This window comes from Sceloporus undulatus, chromosome 1 (genome assembly GCF_019175285.1).
Source record: "Sceloporus undulatus isolate JIND9_A2432 ecotype Alabama chromosome 1, SceUnd_v1.1, whole genome shotgun sequence".
NCBI classification, from domain to species: domain Eukaryota; kingdom Metazoa; phylum Chordata; class Lepidosauria; order Squamata; family Phrynosomatidae; genus Sceloporus; species Sceloporus undulatus.
The window spans coordinates 323,072,326-323,082,614 of NC_056522.1; the positions used below are offsets into that span (position 1 = coordinate 323,072,326).

Here is a 10,289-nt window from a genome sequence, read left to right on the forward strand (position 1 = left end):
TTCTTTGGTTCTTGAAGAGGTTCTGGTTTCCATATACAAAGTTCAGTAGGGCTCACACAGGTTTCCAATTCTAGTTTGGACAGAGCTACCAGCCAGTCATCCAGGAAACGTAGTAGGGCAGTGGACACTTATGTTATGGTGTTGCAGGTCCTAATCCCATGCTGCCCAGTATGGCTGCTGCTTGTCTCTCTAACAGGCAGTGTGTGTTAATTTAAACAGTAAATTAACAGTAAACTCAGCATGCCAAAAGAAAGCTGAGAGGCAGTGAGAGGAAAGTGTCATTCTCCTTGCTTCTCTGCATGCTGCCAAAGCACTTCCATTCTTTTCATGAAGGAGATGGTCATAAAAGCATGTCTTGTCACACTGGAAAAATTCATATCTCAAAAGGCATGCTTTTATGACCATCTCCTTCATAAAAAGAATGAAAGTGATACAACACCATGCAGAGGGGCAAGGAGAAACTTGCTTCTCTCTTACTACTCTCACCTTTCTTTTATCAACTTCTGTTCCTCCTATGGCTGCCAAAACGTAGACCCCAATGTGGCCAAATAGTATTGGGTCTCTAAACTTTCACGCACTGGCCAGGTTCAGTAGGTACAGCTATTGGCCTGCATAAGCATAATACAGAAGCATTTAAACTTATAAAGACCTAACAACTCAAAGCCCTGGGCATGGCTGGATCAAGTCTCCCACATTCATGAAAAAAAAATCTCAAATTCTTTCCATGCTGGCAGAAATTTGCAAATTTTATAAATTTGCAATTTTTAAAAAATAATTAAATGGCTGAACCACCCCACCCATGCCAGATTCTGTTAGATAGGTGTTAACAAAAATAGAAAACACAAAGGCATCAGTGATACAAGTACAATAGAGCAATGTCAGTATAATATAATAATGCTATTCCTTGTTTTCCTATTACAAATTTTCCTTTTTTTTATTATGAGCATAGGAGATCTCTCTCTCTCTCTTTGTCTCTCACCCAGGGCCAGAACAAAGCAGAACACAATTTCCTAGTACTTTAAGTGATCTTGGAAATTTGGACTTTTTCCAGTGTACAGTAGAGTGTGCAATGTACTTATATTAATAAATCTCCTGAGGGCATAGTAAACATGCACCTCTGAGTCCCAGGCCCAAGCTGGTCAACACACAGGTAGTATGCAAGTTACAGACTTACTGGTCACTTTCCAAATGCCTGTTTTGTGGGTGCAACACTTACTGTACATTATTCTTAGAGACATAGAGCTTTTGTAAGCACCTTCTGCCCAGAGTAAGAGACATCCTCCCCACACCTTTTAGGTAAGAAATCTCCTACTCAGCACATGCACCACCAGTGAGTGGTGGGCATTTTCGTAGTTATCCAATGTGCCAGCCACATCTTTTCCTAGTAGTCTTTGAGTCTCCCTTATCTGAAATCCCAAAATATTCCAAAATCCAAAACCTTTTTCATGAGTGGCTGAGATAATTACAACTTTTCTTTCTGATGGCTCAATATACACAAACTTTATTTCATGCCAAAATTATAAAACAAATATCATATAAAATCACCCTCAAGCTATGTGCGAAAAGTCTATATGAAACTTAAATTTATGTTGTGGTTAGACATCCCCAAGATATCTCATTATGTACATATATGCAAATACAGGTATTCCAAAATCCAAACATAAGATTTAAAAAAATCCAAAATACCTCTGGTTGCAAGCATTTTGGATAATGGAGATTCAACCTGTAGTCTTTTGCACACTTTTAAAGTAAATGTTTCCACATAGCATAGCTTTTTCTTTCATTGTAATTTTCCCTCTGCAATGTGGCTAAGCAAGCAGAAATATATATATTTTTGCATAAACTTTAAGTCACTGCAGCCTGACGTTCCTTTGCCTTAACAATTTACGTAGATAGCTGAGATTACTGTGCTAGCACTTTATACATGAAAGCCATTACTCATGAACCACAAATGTCTGCCAGATGACTTCTTCCTGTTGATCAAGCGCTCTACTTTTGGTTCCTGTTTTCTCAGTGTTAAGATCAGCAGTAGACTGATTGAGGAAAGTGCTCAGCAAATCAGTATTACATTATGTACCAATTTACCCCTTGTCCCTTCCTCTTTTTACCTGCTAGCTATCATAGAATAATAAAATTAAGGAGTTAGAAGGGGCCTCATAGGCCATCAAGCAACCCCCTGCTCAGTGCAGGATCTCCAGCTAAAGCATCTCCAGCAGATAGCTACCCAGTCTCTTTTTGAAGACATCCAGAGAAGGAGACCCAATTCCTCTTCAGGCAATTGGTTCCATCCTGAACTACTGTTACTGTCCAGAAGTTCTTTTTCATGTTCAATCAAAATCTACTGTCCTGTAACTTAAAACCATTGGACCTGGTCCAATTTTCTGGGGCATCAAAAACAAACCTGCTCCTTTCTCTTTTTTGACAGCCTTTGAGGTACAGCGTGCCCGCATCATAAGCGGACTTGAGCTTACACGCTCAAGCCGCGGGGCATGCGTGAGGCGGAAGGGGCGGCGCGTCTCATTCAATTGAATGGGCGCATGCGCCCATTGCGCTCCGCGTGCCGCCGCACTGCCGCACCGCTGTGCACGAGCCCCATTGTTTCCAATGGGGCTTGAGCATAGGCGGAATTTGCCTTACGCGGAGGGATCCGGAACGGATCCCCGCGTAAGGCGAGGGCCGACTGTACTGAAAGAGCTCAATCATGACATCCCTCCACTCTTCTCTTCCACTAAGCTGAACATACCCAGCTACTTCAACCTCTCTTCATATGTTTTGTTCTGCATACTTCTTATCATCCAGATGAGGCCTGACCAGAGTAGAGAATAGTGAAACTATTACTTCCCTTAACTTGGAAACTATGTTTCTATTAATGCAGACTAAAATAATGTTTGCTTATTTTGCTGCAGCACCTCATTGCTGGCTCGTTTTCAATTTATAATCAACAATAATCCCAAGTATGAAAAGGGATCTTGTTGCCCCTTTGAGACTAATGGAAAGAAAAAAGTTGGTAGCACAAGCTTTCATAGACTTGAGTCTTTTTCCTCAGATGCACTCAAGTCTGCAAAAGCTCATGCTACCAGCTTCTTTCTTTCATTTAGTTTCAAAGGGGGCTACAAGATCCCTTTGTATACTGATTTTCCAGACTAACGTAGGAGATTACCACACTACTGGATTTCCCCCGATCTGGGCATGGGCTGAGACCGGGCTGGGAATGTGTGCTACCTGACAGCTCCATGCCCAGATCATTACCATCCCATCCTTCTCCCATCCCTGGCTAAAAACGCTTCTTTTCCATCATGGGAACTGTTCCAATCGGGGGCAGGATGATAATGATCTGGGCATGGAGCTGTGTGGTAGCACACCTTCCCAGCCCAGTCTCAGCCTGTGCCCAAATCGGGAGAAAGGCAAATGCAATAATTTCCTTAGTGATTACTTTGAATAAACCCAAGATTTACTTGGCGGACAACAGTATTTCTGAAAGTTTCTATATTGACTACTTGCACTTGTTTAATTAAAACTGAGACAGACAGAGAGACGGAGTTAATGAATGTGAATGTGAGGTACTGGTGGCGCAGTGGTTAAATGCCTGTACTGCAGCCATTCACTCAAAACCACAAGGTTGCGAGTTCAAGACCAGCAAAAGGGCCCAAGCTTGACTCAGGCTTGCATCCTTCCGAGGTTGCTAAAATGAGTACCCAGACTGTTGGGGGCAAATTAGCTTACTTGCTAATTAGCTTACTTGCTGTTCACCACTATGATCTTTGGAATAGCGGTATATAAATAAAACAAATTATTAATTAATTAATGTGCAGAGATATTTAGCTTAGACCTGGTAGATTTCATATTTGTAGAATCTAATTTTGTAATGGAACTTCAGGATTCACAAACCTGTGTTGCCAAAGACATACACTTAGCATTTAAACAATCCAAGTAACATACTTGCTATGAGTCCAGAAGTCACAATCTTTCTACACAAAAATCTGTGTTTATCCATATTTTCTTCACTTCACCTTAACTCTATATATAAAGCCAGGAGAGATTCATTTTGTTGCTGCCATTGTTAAACATCGAGACGTCAGAAATCCTTTGTGGACTTCTGTACAGTGGTACCCCGGGATACGAATGCGCCGCCTTACGAAATTTCCGGGTTACGAAAAAAATCCATTCAAAAAAACTGTTCCGGCTTACGAACGTTTTTTCGGGTTACGAAAAAATTTTTGGTGCTTTTCGGCGCTATTTCACACGAAATCGCGGCTTTTCCCCATTAGCGCCTATGGGTTTTCGGCTTGCGAAGGCTTTTCGGGTTACGAAAGCGGCGGCGGAACGAATTAATTTCGTAACCCGAGGTACCACTGTATATCATTGTCATCCTCTTCTTTCACCCAAGTTTAGAATATGTATGAGGTATAACTGTGGTATATATGTAGGATGGGGTCTGCAAAACTGATGGTTGGATCCTGAGAACAATCTCCATATACTTTGTCATTATACCCTTTGCTGTTTTTGTTTTTGCCCTGTATGTGTACATCTCTGTTTAGTATTTCTTTCAGGGCAGAATGGAATTTTTGGAAGCCAGATGTTAAGAAATTATTCTGGCTCTGGTAGTCTTGAGAACCATGGAATGGCTTTTTGAATTTCCATTGGAGACTTTGTGCTTTTTCGGCAATAGGAATCCGACTTGTATGCTGTGCACCTGCACATTATATTAATAATGTTGCTTCGTGAGCCATAGTTTGAATGTAACAAGAAGGTATGAGAGATTTTTTAAAACAATCCTTTATATATTGATCTAGAAGTAACCACCATAAGTTCATTAAGAACTATTAATAAGTGTGTTTAAGTTTGCAACCTTAGAAAAGAGTCCCATTTGCAATTAACCAAATATATATTACCATAGGATTCGGTTGCCTTACTCATGTCAAGCCTTTCTATTCAGGTGACAAAATAGTACAAGGTTAGAGGATTTCCAGTTGGTTTTTAGTGGATGATGCTTAATGTAGTGGATAAAGTTTAATGTAAAGATTAGGGTTGAGTAGTTCTTAATATTGAGAAATGTGAGGGATGTGCTTATAACAAAGGAGAATTATGTGGCTAATTTCTAGTAGGAATGCCTGAACCTTGTCTAATAAACTTTTGTCTAATAAACTGGATTTTGCAAGCCTCTGTTTGCATATGCATGTCGGGGGATCAACATACAGGTTATGCTTACACTTGGTTTCTGTTATTTGTTCATAGTGAGGCTTCAGACTTCCTCTTGGCACTCTCAGGCTGGAAAATGTGTTCTTCATATTTATATATTGATTATTTGCACATAGTGTAAGTCATGGTAGTGAAAACATGTAGGAATGTGGCATTAGTTTCCAATTTTTGAACCATTTAGGAATGAAATAGCCCAATGTTTTGGACATCTTGCATACACGTATTTTCTGGATAAAAGGATTACTTTAAGCAGATTTCCCCGAGCTCTGCAGATCTATTCAAACTTATTCTTAAAGGCTTTCTTTAAAATGAGATTTTAAATTTCTGTTCTAATTCATCTTGAATATCTTAACCTTTTTTTTGAAAAAAATATTGTCTTATTATTTTGGTGTTCATTAGCATTTCCCCTCTCCCCCATATGAGGGAACTAATATTCATATGATGACATTTTTGTCCTTGTCTTATTTGAGAACTCATGGAATTTGTATAATGTTAATACAGTTCTTAAGACACAGGATTAGTAGGCACATTACTATCTATAATCTCTCAGTTTAATTTGAGTGAGACTGTTATGGAGGTAAAAGGATGTATGAAAAATTAAATACATGTTGGAATCCAGAAACAGGTTCAGGAAATTAGTGGTTCTTAAGAAATTTAGCCAGAAATTAAAATTTGAAATAAGTTGAGATAGCTCTTTTTTCATTAAGAACACCCAATTTCTTGCTAAGATTTATATGCTATATGAGTTTAGGAGATATTGTTCTTCTTCATCATCATCATCATTGTTATTGTTTTCTATTGAAGTTTTCTTTCCATAATAGAAAGAGATATGTGCATGCAAATAGAAATGTTTGCTCTATCCTTTTATAGCATCAGTTTGCAAATGTGTTTTTATCAATTTTGCATGAAAATTCATATGCTACTTTATATGCAGTTACCCCCCAATATATGCATGTTTACAAGAACTTTTACAAGCACGTGATATATGGCATTCAATATTAAGTTTCCCGTACATACAATGAACACAAAATGCATGTGTTGCAGAAGTTTGTATTTATGCACACTCTCGCAACACATGCATTTTGTGTTAATTGTCCCTTAATGTACATTTTTGTACACATTTTTAAAAAAAATAGGAGAATTTTAGTGCAAAATTTGGTGAAGTGAAAAAACTGAAATGTCATTATGTTTCTCTTCACATATTAGTTTGGAAAAGGCAAACTATGTGGGTTTTTAGTAAAATGCAAACCAAATGAATTCTACCGCCCCAGCCCACATTTTGCATATCTCTCTGGTTAGGGATTCTGTGATGCTTTAAGGTACTGGGGCTTCATATGTTTAACATTTTCTTCTAGGAGTAGCTGAAGAAAGCTAATCATTTTGTTCAATGAACAGGCTGCTTTTTGTTTCAAAGTAGACAAAACCTGTGGTTATATTCATTGCACAGATTTTGCCTAAATTCAGTCCTGCACTAAATAAAGTGTGTGCATCTAAGTGGGAGGTGAACCTGGGTTTACTGCAGCCATGCCTTTCCCTGTAGACATAATTTTACTACCCAGAGATGACAATTACAGCACTGTTGAAGCAACAGACTAAATCCTCCACTGTCAAAAGCCTGGCATGGAAGTGTGTTTTAACTGGTGTGAGAGAAGAAAACTGAAAGGGTATGTGTTAGGTTTTCTAAAACAACTGCTAGCAGTGGAAAAGTGGGAATAGAGAGCCAGGTTTTGCTATACTTTCCATAACAACCTCTAGCCGCAATTCCGGTGAATTCGGAGGAAAATTTTTTGTGTAGTATCTAAAAGTGCAGCTCAAGACCTCTATAATGCATGGTTGGAAGAAAGGATAAGAAAAGGGCACATGTGGAGGATTACAATAGAAGAACATATTATTATAGCTAACTGGAAATATTCTGAATCTCCTGTATTTGAGACTAATTTTACTAAGTGCGAATGTAATGCTATTTGTTTCCTGGGGAACGTGTGTTCTGTGCTTCTTCTGATGAATGGATGTCTGTGTCCATATATTTGCTTACAGAGTGCTGGGGTGTTAAAGAATGTTGGACATGGCCCAACTCTCACTTAAGCTGTCAAACTCACTGGGTGATCTTGGGCCAGTCACCCAAGACTTCACCTTTCCTACCTCTCAGGGTTGTTATGTAGCTACTTATTTATTTCTTGCTTAATTTATATCCTGCCTTTCTTTTGGTGTGCAGCCCAAGGTAGCTTACAAGAAATTGAAACAAAGTATAGCAACAACTGTATTATAAAAAAATTAAAATTCAACTAAACAATTATATGGAAAGCACAACATTAAAACAATTTATAAGACATTTAAAAGATGGTTTAAAAGGTAAAAACACCCACCACTTTAAAACACCCTTTTGTCACATCAGTTAAGATGTGCCTAAATTAAAAAGTCTTTGCCTGCTGGTGGAAAGAGAGCAGATAGAAAATCTTGGGGGAGGAGGATGGCTGGCCTTTTACCCTAACCCCATGGGAAGCAGTTCCACAACCTGGTTAGTTATATGCCACTTCTACTTCACTGAAGGAACAGAATCCTTCAAATATAATGGGTACAGGATAAGAGGTGACCAAGGGTGCATCTACACTGTAGAAGTAATGAAGTTTTACACCACTTTAACTGTTGTGGCTCTATCCTGTGGAATCCTAGATCTGTAATTTTGCAAGGTTTTTAGCTTTCTCTGCCAGAGTGCTGGTGCTTCACAAAACTACAAATCCCAGGATTCAGGAGCCATAGCAGTTAAAGTGGTGGCACACTGCATTGTTTCTATAGTGTAGATGCACCCCTAGACCTCATAATATATGGGAAATAGTCCATTCTCTGTGGTGCATTAAGTAAGTGTCTTCCAAAGTGACTGTCATGTTTTCAACTTGTAGTAATAACATTAGAAAAAAATACTTTCCCTCTTGCTGGCTTTTAGTAGTACCTTTCCTACTTATCAAGTAGCAGATAAATGCTACTCTGTATGATCTAAAGAATCAGTGGCATCACTAGGGGGTGGAAGATGTATAGTAGAAACTGCACCAGGTGACATCTCCAAGGAGAAGGCCCACTCTGTTGGGCCTTCCTTCCACTTTCTCTGGTGCTGTGGCTCTCTCAGGCGAGGAAGCAAAGACATCAGAGAAAGATGGACATCGCATGTCCCTTCTGTCCCCTCCCACTGCATCACTTGCCTGGATGCCAGACTAGCCCCAGCAGCCCTGGGTGGGCATCTGAGTGGGTAACCAGTGGCTGGGGAGGGAGGACAGCTAAGTGAGATGAAGGGAGCGGATAATACATTATCCAATTGATTAATTTTGATTATTTTTCTAGTTTTATCTAATTCCTTTTGAATGCTGTCCCTGGCTTCCAATGTGTTAGACAACCCTCCCAGTTTTGTGTCATTGATATGGATTCCCTCCACCCCGTCTTCTACATCATTGATAAAAACATTGAAGAGTAACGGCCTTAGGACAGAGCCATGAGGCACTCCATTTGAGATCTCCATCCAGCTTATAATCATTGTATAAAGATATAAGATTAATTTGTCAAGATTTGTTTTTGACAAACCCATGCTGTCTCCTACTGATCGCTGCATTGCCATCAATCCCAGGTGGATTATGCCTATGCTGTTGCTATTTTATTTTATTTTTTTAAAAAAGATAATTGCCTCTCAATTTTAATTAAAGTTGCATGGGCATGATGCATTTTGAAGAGAGGCAAAGCAATAGTACATTTAGAAATTTTTTCTTAAATTGGAGCTGAGCAGCATGAAGACAATTCACACACACATTTTATTAGGGACATTTCAGCAGTGAGGTACCCTGTGCAGTCCTGGGAGTGTGGGGGTTTGAAAGAAGTTATTTTTTTGAACAAAACTCTCTTTTCTAATGAGTCATGTCTCCAAAGCATGACAGTCTCAGTTTAGTCATCTTGGCTTCTAGAGAGAGTTGAGTTTTGCTTTACTCTAAGACCCATTTATTTGTCTTTTTGGCAGTTCAGGGTGTCTTCTCCTCCAGCACAACATTTCAAATGAGTTGCTTTCTCCACTGTCCAGCTTTCACAACCATACGTAGAAATGGGAAATATAATGGCATGGACAATCTTGACGTTGGTATTCAGTGGTATCTCTTTACACTTCAGGATCTTGTCTAGTTCCTTCATAGCTCCTTTTTTAAGTCTTTTCAAGAATTCTGATTTTTTGGCTGCAGTCTCCATTCTGATTAATGACTGACCCAAGGTACAGGAAATCTTTATTTCTTTGTCTTTATTGTCTCTTTTAAAATTAAGCAATTCATCTGTGGTCATTATATTTGTTGACATAATGTTCAATTGTAAACCTGCCTTCCACTTTCTTCCTTCACTTTCTTCAGTCTTTGCTGAAGTATGGTGTGTGATACAAGGTGCATTAAATTTCATATTGGAGGACCATGATCAGAAGCAAGAACTTGCAACAGTAATAATTAGTACCAGTGCAATTGAGTCCGTTTTGGGGACTAAATAAAATGCCTCCCAATCTTCTCTCCTCCCCTCCCAGACTTCCCCGGCTCCACACCTACATGGTTTTTCCATGGGGCAAATTCACAGAAATGTCATGGGAGAGAAGTTCACAAACACTTGGTCATGGATGTCCCACATCTTAGCTTGTTTGGCCTCAAGACTGAAGTCCTTTGTAGATTTTCTTGAGAGGCCCAACAAACTCAATAGAACTGAATTACACTCAAGACAATAAAACTGGGACAGGCCAGAAGGATGAGCAGAAAGTTTACTGAAGATGGAAAACTATAAGGAAGTCCCCCCCCCCCCCCCCCAAAAAAAAAAGCCAGAGAAAGGAAAAATAGAAAATACTGGCTAAATAAGAGAAATTTGAAACCACTTGATGGTCATTAAAGGTACTCAAGAATTTCTTGGAGGCATATTTCTACATGGATTTTACAACTCAGGTAGTATTCAGAACAATTTGAGTTCTGACATAAATTAAACCCTTTCCTATATATTATCCTGCCACTTAAACAGTGCGACATTATGCACTTCAGGTATTATCCTGTTGCTGCTAGTATAATTACGAAGACAAACACTTTTGTATG

General features: G+C 39.1%; 1 protein-coding gene across 4 annotated transcripts in view; it reads left to right on the forward strand.

The window, feature by feature from the left end:
* Nucleotides 1–10,289, forward strand: part of FSIP1 (fibrous sheath interacting protein 1) — a 591,530-nt gene that overhangs the window by 567,191 nt on the left and 14,050 nt on the right. The gene's annotated exons all lie outside the window — the stretch shown is intronic.